The 17,068-nt window shown below is 42.0% G+C and overlaps 1 long non-coding RNA gene across 1 annotated transcript in view; it reads right to left on the bottom strand.

The window, feature by feature from the left end:
• Positions 1-1,244: 1,244 nt before the first annotated feature.
• Positions 1,245-17,068, bottom strand: part of LOC127567866 (uncharacterized) — a 52,764-nt gene continuing 36,940 nt past the window's right edge. Inside the window, exon 3 of the long non-coding RNA XR_007955954.1 lies at positions 1,245-1,492. This is a non-coding gene — a long non-coding RNA (uncharacterized LOC127567866). The remainder of the gene's footprint in view (positions 1,493-17,068) is intronic.

Genomic DNA, 17,068 nt, shown 5'->3' on the forward strand with positions numbered 1-17,068 from the left:
AACCCAGAAACCTGCAGACAGAACAAAGATACAACATTGATGTAGACCTTGAAAAGGGAACAGTAAGAACCAGAAACTTTCATCTCTTATGATGATTCTCACTTGTGGAGCTTGCAGTGGATGTTAGTTTTTCTCAAAAGTTATTTAAAAAGAATGTGTAATTGTGACAAAGTGTTAGTTGCTTAAATTTATTTCAAGGAAACTTTACTGTTACATAACCAGGTGTGGAATTAGTTTTCTTTCCTTTTGATCACACGTTTTAAAACTGTTAATTATGAATGATTCCCAACTTCAGAGATGGACAATTTTATTTTTAGTATATTACATTTTTTCTAAAAGGCCAATGTTGCATTAATCATGCAGTTCCCTAGTTTGATTTAAATGAAAAAGCATCTCCATATTTAAAAGTTTCAAACTCCTGAAAACTAAGTGAATTGCAATAGATTTTTCAATAAAAGTAGACAAGTGATAAATGGCAAACATCCAGAATCTGGACTCAGGTAACAGAGGGTTTACCAGCTGGCTACAGATATGACACTGCTGGGACAGTCTAAGAGCAGCTATGCAAACTGGCACAAGGAACGAAGTTGAGCTCCCCAAGGGTCAGTATTGGTTCTTGATTTACGTAATCAATTTTGGAATCAGAAACATCCTCAAAATTTGTAATGACATGAAATTGAGCTATGTAGTTAATATAGAAGACAGCTACAATATCTCCCAGTTTGATTTAATTCATCACATTGGGCATGATATTCTAAGAACATAATTTAATTTGTGACACTGGTATTTTTTAAAACAAAATGTTTCACTAGTGCTCCTGTTCACCTGCTATAAAAATTCATGACAGAAACATAATATAGTTGACAAATTGTAAATATTTTAATACCTATCGCAAATATTATTTCAATTTATTCATAATTAATTAAATTTGCAATATTTGTGCAACATCAACTTTTCATTATTTAACTTACTGTGGTCACATTTTGCCACATGTGTACAGTTTTGTCTTAATATTTTCTTATCTTCACATTTATAATTTGATGACTTTGCAACGTCTCATGCAGTTATAGCACAATCTGATGACAAGACAATGCATGACTCAACTTCCATAACAAATTCATTATGGTTTGGTCAGTGATATATGTTATATAGCACTTTAAGCATTAGGTAGCAATCCATTTATACAACATGTACAAATGTTCATCATAACTAGTTTGTAGGAGCTAAGCATATGTGTAGCCTTGTGTCCAAGTTCCTACATTACATTTTCTATGCAGGCTTTCCTGCCATTTTACTTCCCGTCAGCATTCATTGCACATTATTTGGCCTATTAGCCAGATGGTGTCTTCCTCGTCCATCATCTTAAACTTGTTGTTGTCAACATGGGTGCCAGCCCTACAACTTACTTGGCCTCCAGACAGTTGTCAGAGTCTTTGTTGCTTGCCCAGGCATTGTACAATGGAGCAGGTGAGCGAAACATTCATTTTTGTCTCTGTTCCATAAATAAATGTAATTTAAGCTTGGAGTACGGGCTGTTCATAATAATTAGATAAGATACTGCTAAACAGTTTTAACAAATGTTCTTTCATTGCACAAACTGTACATGCACCAATTTGACCGTGAACTGTTCATTTTAAAAATATCTAGACTATCCTCTTCTTCGAAAAGCAAGACTTGGATGGAATGATGTTTCAACTCATCTTTATCAAAAGTTGGGTTAGTAGTCTTGACTCCCCAGCATGCTAAATTAAGAGGAGTGTCAAAAGCTCCTATAGGTAATTGGCATTCTCTCAGAGTTCATACCAGCTTTAGCATAATTACAGGCTAGATCAAGATCATGTATTAAAACAACAAGTGATATAGTTATTTTAAAGTAGCAAGATGTAACAAGGTAATACCATTAATGTTTAATCAGACAAAATGTGACACTCAGGTTGCAACAAGAGATATAATGGTACATGATCTGAAGCTTAGTCAAAGATTCAAGACTTCAGGAGTAACTTAGAAGGAGGAGAGAAATAGAGATGAAGAAATTGAGAGAGGGAGTTGTAGAGTATAAATATTGGAATCGGAATCTACAAGTACCAACAAAAGCAATGATGGATACACAGCTCTCCGAATTAGTGGATTGTAGAGCTCAGGGATAAGATAGGGATTTGGTCATAGGTGGATTTTGTTGAAAGGTTACAAATTTTCAATCTGAGGCAGTGTTAGGCTGGGAGCTAATTTAGGTCAGGAAGTGATGGCTTAAGTGAATTTCTGCAGGTTAGGATTTGAGAAGCAGAGCTTTAGATGGACCAAATAATTACTTTGGTGATGTGATAAAACTCTGGGTAAGTTAATAACCTAATTACTAACCTATTACATTATTAACACAGAATCACTGCTGCCATCTACACTCAGCAATATTAATAATTACAGTCCTAGGGCTGAAGGTATATAAAGCACTATTGCCACTGATCTCAGTACAAATTGCAGTCAGCAGTATTATTTAGGTCTGCTGACTGTGCATTGCACTATAAATATTAGACAGAGCTGTCACAGGGTTTTAGCTAAAACGCTGAAATGAATGTACAAAAAACTTATTCACAAGAAGTGAACTTTATGACTTTTCACTGAATTATTAATATCTTGAGAGTAGCTCTAAAAAAAGAATAATGACAAAGGAACTGAAGATCCATCCTTGTTCCGAACTGTCAAGAAGATACAGGAACCTTCAGGCAATCAAAGTGCATATAAACATAAGTAACAATGTTTTAAAGTTTATAATGTTATGGAATCCATATACTGTGCTGGAATAAGCTATCGAGTGCCTGATAAATAATTATTTAATTGTTTCTATTAAACAATGCTCATGAGGATATAGAATGATACATTTCAGGAGAAGACCATTCAACCAATCATGACAGTGCTATCTCTGTTACTTCTATCCAACTCATCCCAAGCTCCCGTTTTTTCCTCCACAAGCCTTCATTGCTTCTCCTGAAGTATTTATTCAATTCCCTTCTGAATTGTAGAACTGAAACCACTTCCATCAACCTTCCAGACAGTGCACTCAAGATCACAACAACCTATAAAAAAATGTCCTGCTTCTTGCCTCTACTTCCATTGATCATTTTATGTGCCATCCTCCGGTCACCAACTATTGTGCCAAAGTACCTTCTCCTTGTATTCTCAATCAAAATCGTTGATGACTTTGAATACCTTCAATAGGACATCCTTTAACCTCTTCTGCTCCGGGGAATACCATCCAGCTTCTCCATTCTCATGTTCTGCCTGCGTAGTCTGCAACCCGATGGCATGAACATTGAATTCTCCAGCTTCAGGTAACCTGCTTCCTCTGTCCCTTTCTCTCTCCTTCTGATCTACCCAGACCCTCTCACACACACACCCTTCTTGCCAAATCCTCCCACCCCCCCCCAGCCACCTACCACAGTTTCTTTCCACTCCCCCACCTGTTTCATCTGCCCATCTCTCCACACTCCTATCAGTTCCTCTTCACCTTCTTTTCTTATCAGGGTCCACAATCTGCAGCCCTTTACTGCCTCCACATATCACCTCCCAGTTGTTATTTCCTCCCTTCCTTCCTCCACCTGTCTCCATCTGCCAATCAACCTTTCCTCACCTGCATCCACCTATCGCTTGCCAGCTTTGGCCAACCCCTCCCTCTTACCTCTTTATACTGCCTATCTCCCCACTACTTTTTCAGTCGAGATGAAGGGTCTCGACCTGAAATGTCAACTGTCCATTTCCCTCCACAGATGCTGCTGACCAGCTGAGTTCCTCCAGCAACTCGTTATTTGCTCCAGATTCCAGCATCTGCAATCCCTTGTGTCCCCAGCTTCTCCACTCTCCCCTTATAGCAGCAAATCCTTCATTCTTGGTACCATTCTACTAAATCTCTTCTTCACCTTCTATAAGCCTTAACATTTTTCCTAGTGTGAGGTACTCAGAGCTTAACAAAATGCAACAGTTTTGCCCTAACTTGTATTGAACAAAAGTTTAGCACAACTTTTAAAGATCCAACAGACTTTTTAATGTTTTTCTCAACTGGTCCTGGTGCCTTCAAAGATTTTGTATGTGCACCCCCAGGTTTCTCTGTTCTTGCAGCTCATTTAAACCCGTATCATTCAAATTGCATAGTACTCCTATTCTTTCCACCAAAATACATAATATCATTATTAAATTTCATTTCATATGTTTGACCTGTTTTTTATAAATATTCATTTCTTTGATATTCCTGGCAAGGCCAGTACTTGTTGTTATTCTCAATTGCCCTTGAAAAGTTGGAGGTGAGCTGCCACTTTAAATTACTGCTGTCCTTCTGGTGAAGGTATTCCTGTAACGTTTGTGCACGGAATTCCAGGATTTGGTCCCAGCAATGATGAAGGACTTTGGCAACTTGGAGAGGAAACTGCAGGGCTGGTGTTCCTATTCACCTGGTTCCCTTGCCCTTATTGGTGGCTGAGGTTGCAGGCTTTGGAGATGTTTCAGGGCAGCAATTGCATGTAACTGCAGTGCATTTTGTAGATCAAGTTGCGGCATGATGTACCCGTAGTGGCGGTTGGTGTACTAATCTAGGAGGCGGCTTTGTCCTGGATGTTGTCAAGAACTGAGAGTTTCTCAGATTCCTAACCTGTACGTCTTTGGAATGTGGGAGGAAACTGGAGCACCCGGAGGAAACCCACGCAGACATGGGGAGAATGTACAAACTCCTCACAGACAGCAGCCGGAATTGAACCTGGGTCGCTGCCGCTGTAATAACGTTACACTAACTGCTACATTACCATGCCTGCCCTAATGTGAGTGATCCAACTGGATTTCTGGTCATCAGTGGTCTAGGCTGTTGACGGTAGGAGATTCAGTAATGAAAATGCCATTGAGTATCAAGGGTGGGTGGCTGGACTCCCTTTTGTTGGAGATGCTCTGTCAGTCTGTCCATCTTCTGCTGAGCCAACGCTTACTGCATTCTCGGTTGTCATGTCATCAGTAAACTCCTTGAAATTATGCTCTCTCTATCCAAGTGCAGATGCTGAATTATTCTTAATAAAAGGAGTGGTGGGAACACCTTGGTATATTTTGTTCCGGTCAAAAATAAGCATCTGTTCACTACTAAGTGGAGAGTGTTCCAGCCTGATCTGCTGGGTATAACCTTGCACTTTTGTACAATCTTTGCAAATCTTTTTTGCACCTTTTCAATGTCTCCATATGGCAACCAGGACTGTACACAGTACTCCAAAATGACTAATCCAGGGCTTAATACAAGTTTAGCTTAACTCCTCAACTATCCAATTTTGTGCCAAAGCAATAAGCTTCCAATTTACTTGAAATTCCAGTGATTATTAGCTAAAGTCTGTTTTCCTGGCACAAATTTATCATCCTATTTATGCGTTCGAGCCAGCTGAACTGACAGCTATGAGAAAACAAAGGACTGCAGATGCTGAAATCTAGATTGAACTGGCAGCTATCATAGCTATAGTATTTATATCTTTAAATCTTTCCTTGAAGAATAAGGTGAAGCAACAGACAGATTCACAGGCTAATATAAAGCCAATTAGGTAATGCGAGTGTTCCTTCTTGGCACCAGAATCACAATGACAATTATAATTGGTGCTTAATTTAACATAACCCCTCTTTACAATGCCCAGTAAATTTCTGAAGCTATTGATCAGTCTGTCAATTAAAGGAAAATAAATGTACATGATGCAAAATTCTATTGCAACAGAGGAAGAATAATTTGAGGTTGAAATTGAAATAAAAGCCTTCTTGCTGGGTGAAAAATGAATATCTTCCCATATCAAAGAAGAGAATGTACTAAAAACAAACCTCTGAAAAATGTCAAAGCACCTTTGGCATTTCATGTTTTCACTGTTTCAATTGCTAAAATCTAGAAGACGAAATGTTGCAGTGACTTACTTATCAGAGCTCTGAACAGAGGGGAAAATGAATTAAGATGAAATTGATGTAACAGAAGTAGTACTGTATCAGTTTAAATTCATTAGATGGGGAGTTGTTTTATTCTGAAGACACTTCAATGCAAAAGATATTTCTCATCTTGTTGCCCAGAGAGTAAAATAGTTTCATTGCAGTCTAGGAATGTGTGACTCAGTTTCTCACTATGGAAAGGCTCATGGCAAGATAATGCTTCACAGGCATCCTTCAGCATGCAACGTACTGGCCAAACTCAGAAGCTGTTTTTAATGGTGTTTTGATTAGTTAGCAGTGTTATTGTAAATGGCTCCCATATGGACAAAAATTTTAAGGAACAAAAATGAAAATGACAGAACCATCATAGTTTCATTGAAATGACATTTAGGAAAATCTAAACCATTACTATTAAGGGTGGTTTTCCTCTTAGCCATTTAAATCAAGTTCTATTGGTTTGGTGGATGTCACAAGTTTGCTTATTTATTGAAGAGCAGAAGTTCAATTTCAAGCATCAAAACATTACAAAAACTAATATCCACCATACACCAAGCAACCCAGTATCAATCAAACAAGCTTTCGAAAAAATCCATTTTTGTTTTGAGGAGAACAAGTTAATATTAGTCAAACAGCATGTTGCAGGTACCACTGAGAGCAATGAGAATGCAGCAGATACAGAACAAATACTATTCATAGAAACTGCACGCTGCATCCATGAATCATTGCTATCAGAATAAATTTTGGTATTAGTAGGCTCAGAAAGCGAAGATTCACGACACTGTTCTTGTAGATACACTGGGGGAGATTTTCATTTCACTACCATCCCCTTTTCAGCATAATGAACGATTAAAAAGTTCAGAGAATAACTTGCTTAGTATTTTCATTTAAACAATGGTACTTCCTTGTGAAATCATTCATTCTTTTTTTCAATCATCTCCTAGTTTGCCTTTATTCCCTCTTTTCCCTCTTTATTAAAAGCACAGCCAAAATTATTCTACTTAGAGCTGTCTCTTTTCGTAATTTATGTGTAAATAAAATATCATGTAGAAATAAAACCTCTCTACAGCGGGTTGGATGGAGATGGAAATGAAAGGGAAGGAACAATGATTAAACTTCCAGTTCATTCACTGTAGATGATGTGCTTGGAACATCTAGGAAACTCTTGATACAATGCAAAATAAATCAACTTCTTTCTTTTATATACTGACTAACTATGATCAGTCACAAACAACTGAAATGGGGGAAAACTGCGTGACTGATGTAAAGTTGAACTATTTTGCAAAACAGCATTGCTAAAGTAATAACATTTGTTATCCCTGCTTATTATGACAATGCTATAGATGTATTTTTGCTGCAGCCATTTCACAGCAGACATACTAGCATATGAATTAGGAACAGGAGTAGGCCACTCTGCCCCTCCAGCCTGCTCTGCCTATTAACAAAATCAGGGCTAACCTTGTTGTAACCTTAACTCTGTACTTCCCACATACTCACAGTGTCCTTTCACCCTCTGATTATCAAGTAAATACCTACTTACAGGGCAGGCATGGTAGGGTAGCAGTTATGGTAATGCTATTACAGCTCCAGCGACCCGGGTTCAATTCCTGCCACTGTCTGTAAAGATGTTCTCCCCATGACTGCTTGGGTTTCCTCCGGGTGCTCTGGTTTCCTCCCACATTCCAAAGACGTACGGGTTAGGAAGCTGTGGGTATGCTATGTTGGTACCGGAACTTGCGGGCTGCCCCCAGAACACTCTATGCAAAAGATGCATTTCACTGTGTGTTTCAATGTACATGTGGCTAATAAAGATATCTATTTCTGCTTTAAAATACTCCAAGACTCTGCTTCCACTCCCCTTTGCAGAAGAGAGTCCCAAAGACTCAATGCTTTGAGAGAAGAGATTTCACCTCATCTCTGTGTTAAATGGGCAACTCCTTATTTTTAAAGTGACCTTTAGTTCCAGATTCTCCCAGTAGAGGAAATATCCTCTCATCATCCACCTTGTCAAGACCCCTCAAGGATCTTATATATTTTTCAATCATCCCCTCTCACTCTTCTACAAGCCTCACCTGGTCGACCTTTCTTCATAAGACAACATAGAACAGTACAGCACAGTACAGGCCTTTCAGCCCATGATGTTGTCCAACCTTTATAAACCTACTCCACGATCAATCTAACCCTTTCCTCCTACACAGCCTACAACCCTCCATTTTTCTTACATCCATGTGCCTATCTAAGAGTCTTTTAAATGTCCCTATTGGATCAGCCTCTACCACCATACCTGGCAGTGTGTTCCAGTTTTCCTGTGTAAAAAAAACCTACCTCTGATTTCTCCCCTAAACTTTCCTCCACTCACCTTAAATAAATATCCTCTGGTATTGACCATTGCTACCCTGGGAAAAAGGTGCTGGCTGTCCACTCTGTCTATGCCTCTCATAATCTTATACACCTCTATCAAGTCACCTCTCATCCTAGCTTGCTCAATCTTTGCTCATAAGACATGGTCTCCAATCCAGGCAGCATCCTGGTAAACCTGCTCTGCATCCTCTCTAAAACTTCCACATGCTTCCTATAATGAGGTGACCAGATCTGAACACAATACTCTAAGTGTGGTCCAACCAGAGTTTTATAGAGCTGCAACATTATCTTGTGGCTCCTGAACTCAATCCCCCGAATAATGAAGTCCAGCACACCATACGCCTTCTTAACCACCCTATCAACTTGTGCGGCAACTTTGAGGGATCTATGGACTTGAACCCTAAGATCCCTCTGTTCCTCCACACTGTTAAGAATCTTTCCATTGGCCTTGTACTCCACCTTTAAGTTTGATTTTCCAAAGTGTATCACCTCACACTTTTCTGATTGAACTCCATCTGCCATTTGTCCGCCCAACTCAGCATCCTGTCTTTATCCTGTTGTAAACTACAACAACCTTCTGCACTATCCACGATACCTCCAACCTTCGTGTCATCTGCAAAATTACTAATCCACCCCTCCACTTCCTCAATCAAGTCATTTATAAAATCACAAACAGCAGGGGTCCCAGAACGGATCCCCACAGAACACCACTAGTTACCGTCCTCCAGGCAGAATACACTCCATCTACTATCACCCTCTGCCTTCTGTGGGCAAGCCAATTCCAAATCCACACAGCCAAGTTTCCAATGGATCCCATGCCTCATGACTTTCTGGATGGACAACCTACCCTTTGTAAATATTAAACAGGTTACCAAGAAGGCAAATGGAATGTTGACCTTCATTGCTAGAGGGATTGGATTTAAGAGCAGGGAGGTTATGCTGCAACTGTACAGGGTACTGGTGAGGCCGGACCTGGAGTACTGCTTGCAGTTCTAGTCTCCTTACTTGAGGATAGATATACTGGCTTTGGAGGCAGTGCAGAGGAGGTTCATCAGGTTGATTCCAGAGAGGAATGGGTTAGCCTATGAGGAGAGATTGAGTCTCCTGGGATTATACTCGTGGGAATTCAGAAGAATGAGAGGGGATCTTATGGAAACATATAAAATTATGAGAAGAATAGATAAGATAGAGGCAGGAAGGTTGTTTCCACTAGTAGGTGAGACTAGAATTAGGGGACATAGCTTGGGGGAATAAATTTAGGATGGAGATGAGGAGAAACTGCTTTTCCCCCAGAGAGTAGTGAATCTGTGGAATTCTCTGCCCAGGGAAGCAGTAGAGGCTACCTCATTAAATATATTTAAGACACAGATAGATAGATTTTTGCATAGTCGGGGAATTAAGGGTTATGGAGGAAAGGCAGGTAGTTGGATCTGAGTCCACGGTCGGATCAGTCATGATCTTATTGAATGCTGGAACAGGCTTGATGGGCCAGATGGCTCCAATTTCTTGTGTTCTTGTAAACAGTCTCTGAATTGCTTCCAATGCATGAACATGTCTCCTCAAAGAAAGAGACCAATACTGTACACATTATGCCCGATGTCTCACCAATGCCCTACATAACTGAAGCATAATCTACCTACTTTTGTATTCAGTTTCCATGACAATATGTATCATTTTTTTTGTCTTCCTAACTGCTCAATGTGCTTGCCAATGAAGCCTTTGTAAATCATGTACTTGGTGTAATGAGAGGGTTAAAAGCAGATCTTTTTACTCAAAATGGAGTTGTCAGCCCACTGTCTCTGCAATGAGCAGGTATGTTAATCAGGAAGATAAGTAAAACAAAAGGTCTTGATTCACAGGGTCCTTGAGGCCTTGTAGCATGCAGACTTGAGACATTAAATGATAAGGTAACTTGTTTTTTCTTGGAGATGAGCGAAACTGGTTCAGTTGACAACGTAAAATTCATTAAGAAATAATTAGTTTTAGAATTGTTTCTGGCTGAAATGCGCAGATTAGAAAAGAAGCACAGGCTTTTTTGATTATACAAGTGTGAGTAGTGAACAAGTTCATTGGACTGCTCCTTGGACGGAATCGTGATCGGTGCCAAGGGCTTCTGAGATTCTCCAGACCAGTCATCGTAACTCGGAGTCCCCAACGAGTAGAAGGGTGTGCAACTTGTTCTTTCATCAATTATTTTACACCGTGTTTTAGACTTACTGTTTTGTACATCGTATATATATTTTTCTTATCTCTTGTTATACTTTAAGTAAATACCCTGTAGCAACCTTGAAGTGTTCTTTCTCCCTCATCGATTTGAATCCTCAAAACCTGCTTATTTCCCGTTACATTGTTGGCGTGGTTGGCAGGACTTGGTGAAAATGCTGAGGAAGAAGACCAAAGAGCCATAAACCTGAGACCTTCCTGGTCCCAGGGTGGACAGACAATTCTGCAGGGTTTGGTAGCTTGGCTAATGTATTAAATAAATGGGGATCACCTCAGCGTCAGAAGAGAGAGTTGAAAGATAAACCAGAAAAGCTGCCATACTGAATTATTAAATGTTTGGAGGGAGCGGGCTTCCCCAAAAAGAAAGAGTGGGATGGATAATTGCCACTGCACTACCACAGCAGTCTGCCCAGAATGACAAAACTCGAACTTGAAACGGACAGACTGAGAAAGGAATTAGCTGCCCTAGAAAAGCAAAATATAACCTTAGCTGAAGCGGCGAAGGCCGCACAGGAATGGGCAGAAAAGGCAGAGCTGAAACATAGTGATGCCACCTGTAAGTCCAGCTACTCTTCAGCAGCAGAAGAAATTAAGAAGGAAAGGAGTGGCGGGTGGACTCAGCAAAAGTGCGTGCAATTGTTTCACAAGATGACTGGGACCCGACCACTGGGATGGAGATAGTTTGGTGCTCAGATGAGTCAGACAGGAATGGACGGATGGGTAAGAAAGTGAAGGACAGACAGGCAGTAGAAGCTAGACCCTGATCCAAACTAAACTTAAAATTGACCTGACAGGCAATGACCGACTTGTTCAGCTTGATCCTCCAGTTGAGACCACAGGAACTACTCTCTGGAATTATAGCACAACAAAATTACAAGAATTGGGGACTTGGATGAAACAACAACTTGGTGAACCACCTGGTATCTGGCTCACCCGTCTGTGGGATCAGGGTGCTGGTCAGCTGACTCTAAATGAGAATGAAAAAGACACATGGGTGCCTTAAGTACTGATCTGCTTGCGGTAGCAGCAATGTGCCGTGAGCCATGAGGAACACAGCCTTTGGGTTTGCCCTGCCTTCAGAAGTCGCTATCCCATGCCCATGGATTGGGAGTCTGAACCACAGCCCTGGCGTACTGTGCGTGAAGCCATTTCTAGGTTACGGGACGTGGCTTCGCAAACGGGGATGTATGGGTAGCAATTTGCGGGTCCTGAGACTGAGAGTTTCACCAGTGGCCTGCATAACCGCCTGATGAGAACTGGGCCAGCACGTTTATGAGGTATCCCATTGGCCATATGAGGGCCAACAATAGGAAGGACTGTAGCAGGAGTTGTCAATGTAATTGCACAGCTGGAAGAAGTGGAAGGAGAGCGGATTAAAGTTTAAAACAAAACAGAAAGGACTATAAAGCAAAGACAGGGACCAATCAGGATAAGTAGAAACTTACTAGGAAAGAAATGTTCTTGTCCCTGTTAAAAGCAGGTATAGAAAAGGATAAGATTAATGTGTTCCGACTGGGGTCTTATATGTCCTGTGGAGGGAGCATCGGGAGTGAAGCAGACCCAATCGGAAGACCCAAGAAAGAGGAAGAAGCAGTCGAACCCTCAGCACCACCTTTTGTCAGTCACTGCTCTAACAACTTCGCGGCTCTATCTGGACCTAAAGGAACTCAGTCAGTTGCGACGTCTCAGCCACTCTGTAGATTTTGGGCTGCGGCAACCCAGTCCCTGGAGTGTCACCTGGATACTGAGGCCACATGTTCCAATGACCTTATGGTGGAAAGGGAGGAATAAACAGAAGGGAATGGCATTGATAGCTACTGGAGCGGAGGTTACTGTAATCCATGGCGACCCTTGTTGCTTTACGGACAAGCAGGTGTCGATTCAGGAATAAGGAGGCGCGGTTTGCTAATGCAGTGTGAAGTTACTGTTCGATTGTCTATTGGTAGCGGTTTGCCACAGACTGTCCCTGTCTTAATCTCAAAAGTACCTGAGAACATATTGGGCGTGGATGTATTAAAGGGATCCACCATACAGAGTTACTGTTTGGGTAACTTTTCTTTTGGGATACGGAAGGTGACAGTGGTGGTGGGAAACGCTAAGAGGGAACCTGTCTTGATCCCTAGGCCTCTCGCGTGGTGTCCAAAAGGCAATAACCGCATCCCGGGTGGCCACAAAGAAATCGGCAAAACTATAGATGGACTGCTACAAGCAGGGAGTCATCCGGCCTGCTGTTTCAAGTTACAACAGCCCAGTCTGGCCAGTTAAAAAAGCTGATGGCAGTCGGCGAACAACCATCAACTATCACCAGTTAAACAAATATAGACCCTCTTTAACCACTGCAGTGCCTGATGTTGTGACCTTTACTTAAGGACTTCTCATCGGGACTGATCCCTGATACACCGTAATTAACCTGGCAAATTCCTGTTTCTCCATTCCTGTTGATGAACAATCCCAAGATCAGTTTGCCTTTACTTGGGAAGGGAGACAATACACTTTCTGTTGCTTGCCACAGGGGTATGTCCAAAGTCCCACATTCATGGCCAGGGATCCTGGATAAATGCTTCCTGCCTCCTGACATTAAGTGGCTCATTACATCGATGACATATTGCTCCGAGGACCAACTGAGAAAGATGCTGCAGAAGCTGTAGCCACTTTAGTGGAGCATATGTGATACCGGGGATGGGCGATTAATCCAGCCAAGATACAGGTTCCCAGCCAAGCTGTTCAATTTTGGGGTATTCAGTGAACCACAGGAAACCACATCATACCAGATAAGGTTAAAAACAAGATCCTGTGCAAGGCAACTCCTACGAGCAAGCAAGAAGCTCAGCATTTTGTTGGGCTGCTCGGCTATTGGAGGTGTCACATACCTCATTAAACAACATTATTGTAGCCCCTTTGTGCTGTCACTCGAAAGACAGCCCAATTTGAATGTGGTCCAAGGCAATAACAAGGCCTTTGAGACCGCCAAGGAAGCTGTCACTCAGGCTTTGCCACTTGCCTCATGCATTCCCGGTGCGCAAGAGAATTTGAACTGCAAGTCTCAGTAAACATAGATGTCGCTGTTTGGAGTCTATGGCAATGGCTAGATGGCCATACAGTGCCTTTGGGCTTCTGGTCCCGTAACTTGCCTGATGCAGCCACTCGCTATACCCCTTTTGAAAAACAACTGTTGTCCTGCTACTGGGCACCAGTAGAAACAGAGGGATAGACGGGGGACGATAAGGTCCTACTACTACTCGACCTTCCCGTTATGACCTGGATTCTTTCAGACACCCTCACTCATCAAGTAGGAAGGGCACAGCAGAGTTCATTCATCAAGTGGAAATGGTACATCACTGAGAGGGCTGCTAAGGGGTCTGATGGAGCCAGCAAGTTACATGAACAAGTGGCTCAATCCTCTCGGTCTGCAGATTCTGATCTAACTATAGCCCCTGCCTTGCCAGACTTGCCTATTAAATTGGGGGTGGGGGGGGGGGGGGGGCACCGTTAGATGAACTGCCTGTTTCCCAGTGATGACACGTATTGTTTACCGATGGCTCTGCTGTGTGGAAGAATGGACAGCGATGCTGGAAAGCAGCTACTTATAACCCTGACACACAGACTACTCTACAGAGACAAGGCTCCAGCCAATATGTGGAATTGGCTGCAGTACACTGGTACTGGAAGAAGACGACGACGTGGAAGCACACATCTACACTGACTCCAGGGCTGATGCCAATGGTATAGCTGTCTGGCTACCAAAATGGAAAGCAAACAATTTCAATATTGCGGGAAAGCCACTCTGAGGCAAGTCCATTCGGCAAGACATATGGGGAAAAAAGCCCACAGTATTAATATTACGGTTTCTCATGTGGACGCACACATGATGGATAATACTGAGATGACAGCGTGCAACAATACGGTGGATCAAATCACACGGATAAAGACGGTGACCACCATCGAGGAAGAACAACGCCCCCTGTGTGCATGGACACGTAACACCTCAGGGCACTTGGGGATCCAGGGTACTGTGGAGTAGGCTAAACAAAGAGGCTTGGCACTCCCCTTTGACAAAGCTCAAGTATGTGTCCCAATGTGAGATATGCCAATGAGTAAAAATAAATAGACCGTTAATAAAACAGCCTATGGCACATATTAAATGTGGGAGTGGCCCTGCACATATATGGCAGATAGACTACATTTGGTCTACTTCACTCTACAAACAGAGATACAAGTACCTCTTAACCATGGTTAACATGGTTAAGAGTACTTGTAACCATGGTCCCACTGCTGCCTGTAAGGAGTTTGTACATTCTCCCCGTGTCTGCGTGGGTTTCCTCCGGGTGCTCTGGTTTCCACCCCACATTCCAAAGATGTACGGGTAGGAAGTCTGTGGGCATACTATGTTGGCGCGGAAGCGTGGCGACACTTGTGGGTCTGCCCCCAGAACACTCTACGCAAAAGGTGTATTTCACTGTGTTTCGATGTACATGTGACTAATAATAAATATCTTATCTATATCTTGACAGCTATTCAGGTCTCTTTGATGGCCGTCCCTTCCAAGAAGACAGACCAGGGCAACACCCTCCGTTGTCTTTCAACAGCAAATAGCTTATTAAGGTGATCCCACTGAAATACAATCGGATAATGGGACTCACATTTCATGACCTAAGTACAAGAAGGGCATCTGACCAACGGTGTGCATTTGGCTATTGCATATTCCCCTACTATCCCCCAGCATCAGGTCTAATTGAGAGGATGAATGGCCTGCTGGAACAACAGATTAACTCCTTATATCTACACACACCCTCATGGGGTGGTTTGACTGTTTTACTCCAGGCATATATAATGCAAAGTACAGCTCACCTTTTCTTTGGTTGTTGTTAAGATGAAGACAGAGATGGCTTTGGTGGACACTTTCTGGTAATATTTTGGAAAACATCCACTGGGGGTGAGCAGGTTGATCTTGTGTGAGGCGACTGAGGAAAGGCCGCCTGCAGAATGAACAAAGGGACTAAATTTTCGACTCGGGGAAGGATCTGATGCGGAAGAAACCAAGTGGACATTTGAGAACTGTAAGGCCAATGGGGGCCCACCCCATCAGGGAGGGGGGTGGTGGAGGATCCCCAGCTAACGTTTGTAATGCCACAAAGTAGAACCAATGAACCTGTGGCAGAGAAATGTGGTGATACCTGTACAGTCGTCCGAGACGGGTGTTCACAAAAGCTCTCCCCCTTGAGCAATGCTACCATATTGTTCCACGTTTCATGTTCAGACGAGTGTGGTGACTGAGAAACTCTAAGGGGTGGACTATAAAGAGAGATTAAAAGCAGATCTTTTTACTCGAAATGGAGTTGTCAGCCCACTGTCTCTGCAATGAGCAGGTATGTTAATCAGGAAGATAAGTAAAACAGAAGGTCTTGATTCATAGGGTCCTCGAGGCCTTGAAGCGTGCAGACTTGAGACATTAAGGAATGGGAAATCACAAGATAACTTGTTTTTTCTTGGAGATGAGCGAAATTGGTTCAGTTGACAATGTAAAATTCATTAAGAAATAATTAGTTTTAGAATTGTTTCTGACTGAAATGCGCAGATTAGAAAAGAAGCACAGGCTTTCTTGATTCTATAGATGTGAGTAGTGAACAAGCTCATTGGACTTCTCCTCAGACGGAATCGCGATCAGTGCCAAGGGCTTCTGAGATTCTCCAGACCAGTCATCGTAACTCGGAGTCCCCAACGAGTAGAAGGGTGTGCAACTTGTTCTTTCATCAATTATTTTACACCGTGTTTTAGACTTACTGTTTTGTACATCGTATATGTATTTTTCTTATCTCTTGTTATACTTTAAGTAAATACCCTGTAGCAACCTTGAAGAGTTCTTTCTCCCTCATTGATCCAAAACCTCGAAACCTGCTTATTTCCCGTTACACTTGGATTCCCAGATCCCTCTGCATTCTCACACCATTTAAATGATGTGCTTCTTTTTTTATGCAAATAGGCAAGAGAAACACAATCCATAACAACTGTACATGTTCAGATGTATTTGTATTTCATGCCTCAAGTTTACCATAAAGCATTGGGCCAGATCATGCTCAACCCGGACCGTGGCCTGTATTTGCCTTATGCTCATCTCTCACGTGATGCCTACAATTGCATTTGCATCTTGTAGCTATGCAGCTTCCAATGACCTGCAGGCCTCATTGCTCTGTGCACAGCAGGTTGCAAGCAGCAACTTGCCTATAGGTGGTGCAAACTGAGGCCCCTGTCTTGATGACCTTCTGACAGTTCATGTTATCAAAGACCTTTGCTACTGCTTCCACCAGAATCTTTTAGAAAAGTTAAGAATACTTGGATTTTTTTTTACAAAATAATACAACATTTAAAATGATTTAAAAAAAACTTGAAGCCACATTCAACAGCAGATTACTGAAGACTATTATTTTAAGTAAAGTTAAACACTAAAATAAACCACTGACCTTTTTATTGAAGGTTGGTGGCTGAAGCTCTGGCTAACATAAACTTAAATGACCAGGTGCAAAGCGGTTCTGGCCCATGTCAGTACCTTTCAGAACCACTGATG

Source organism: Pristis pectinata, chromosome 3 (genome assembly GCF_009764475.1).
Source record: "Pristis pectinata isolate sPriPec2 chromosome 3, sPriPec2.1.pri, whole genome shotgun sequence".
Lineage (NCBI taxonomy): Eukaryota > Metazoa > Chordata > Chondrichthyes > Rhinopristiformes > Pristidae > Pristis > Pristis pectinata.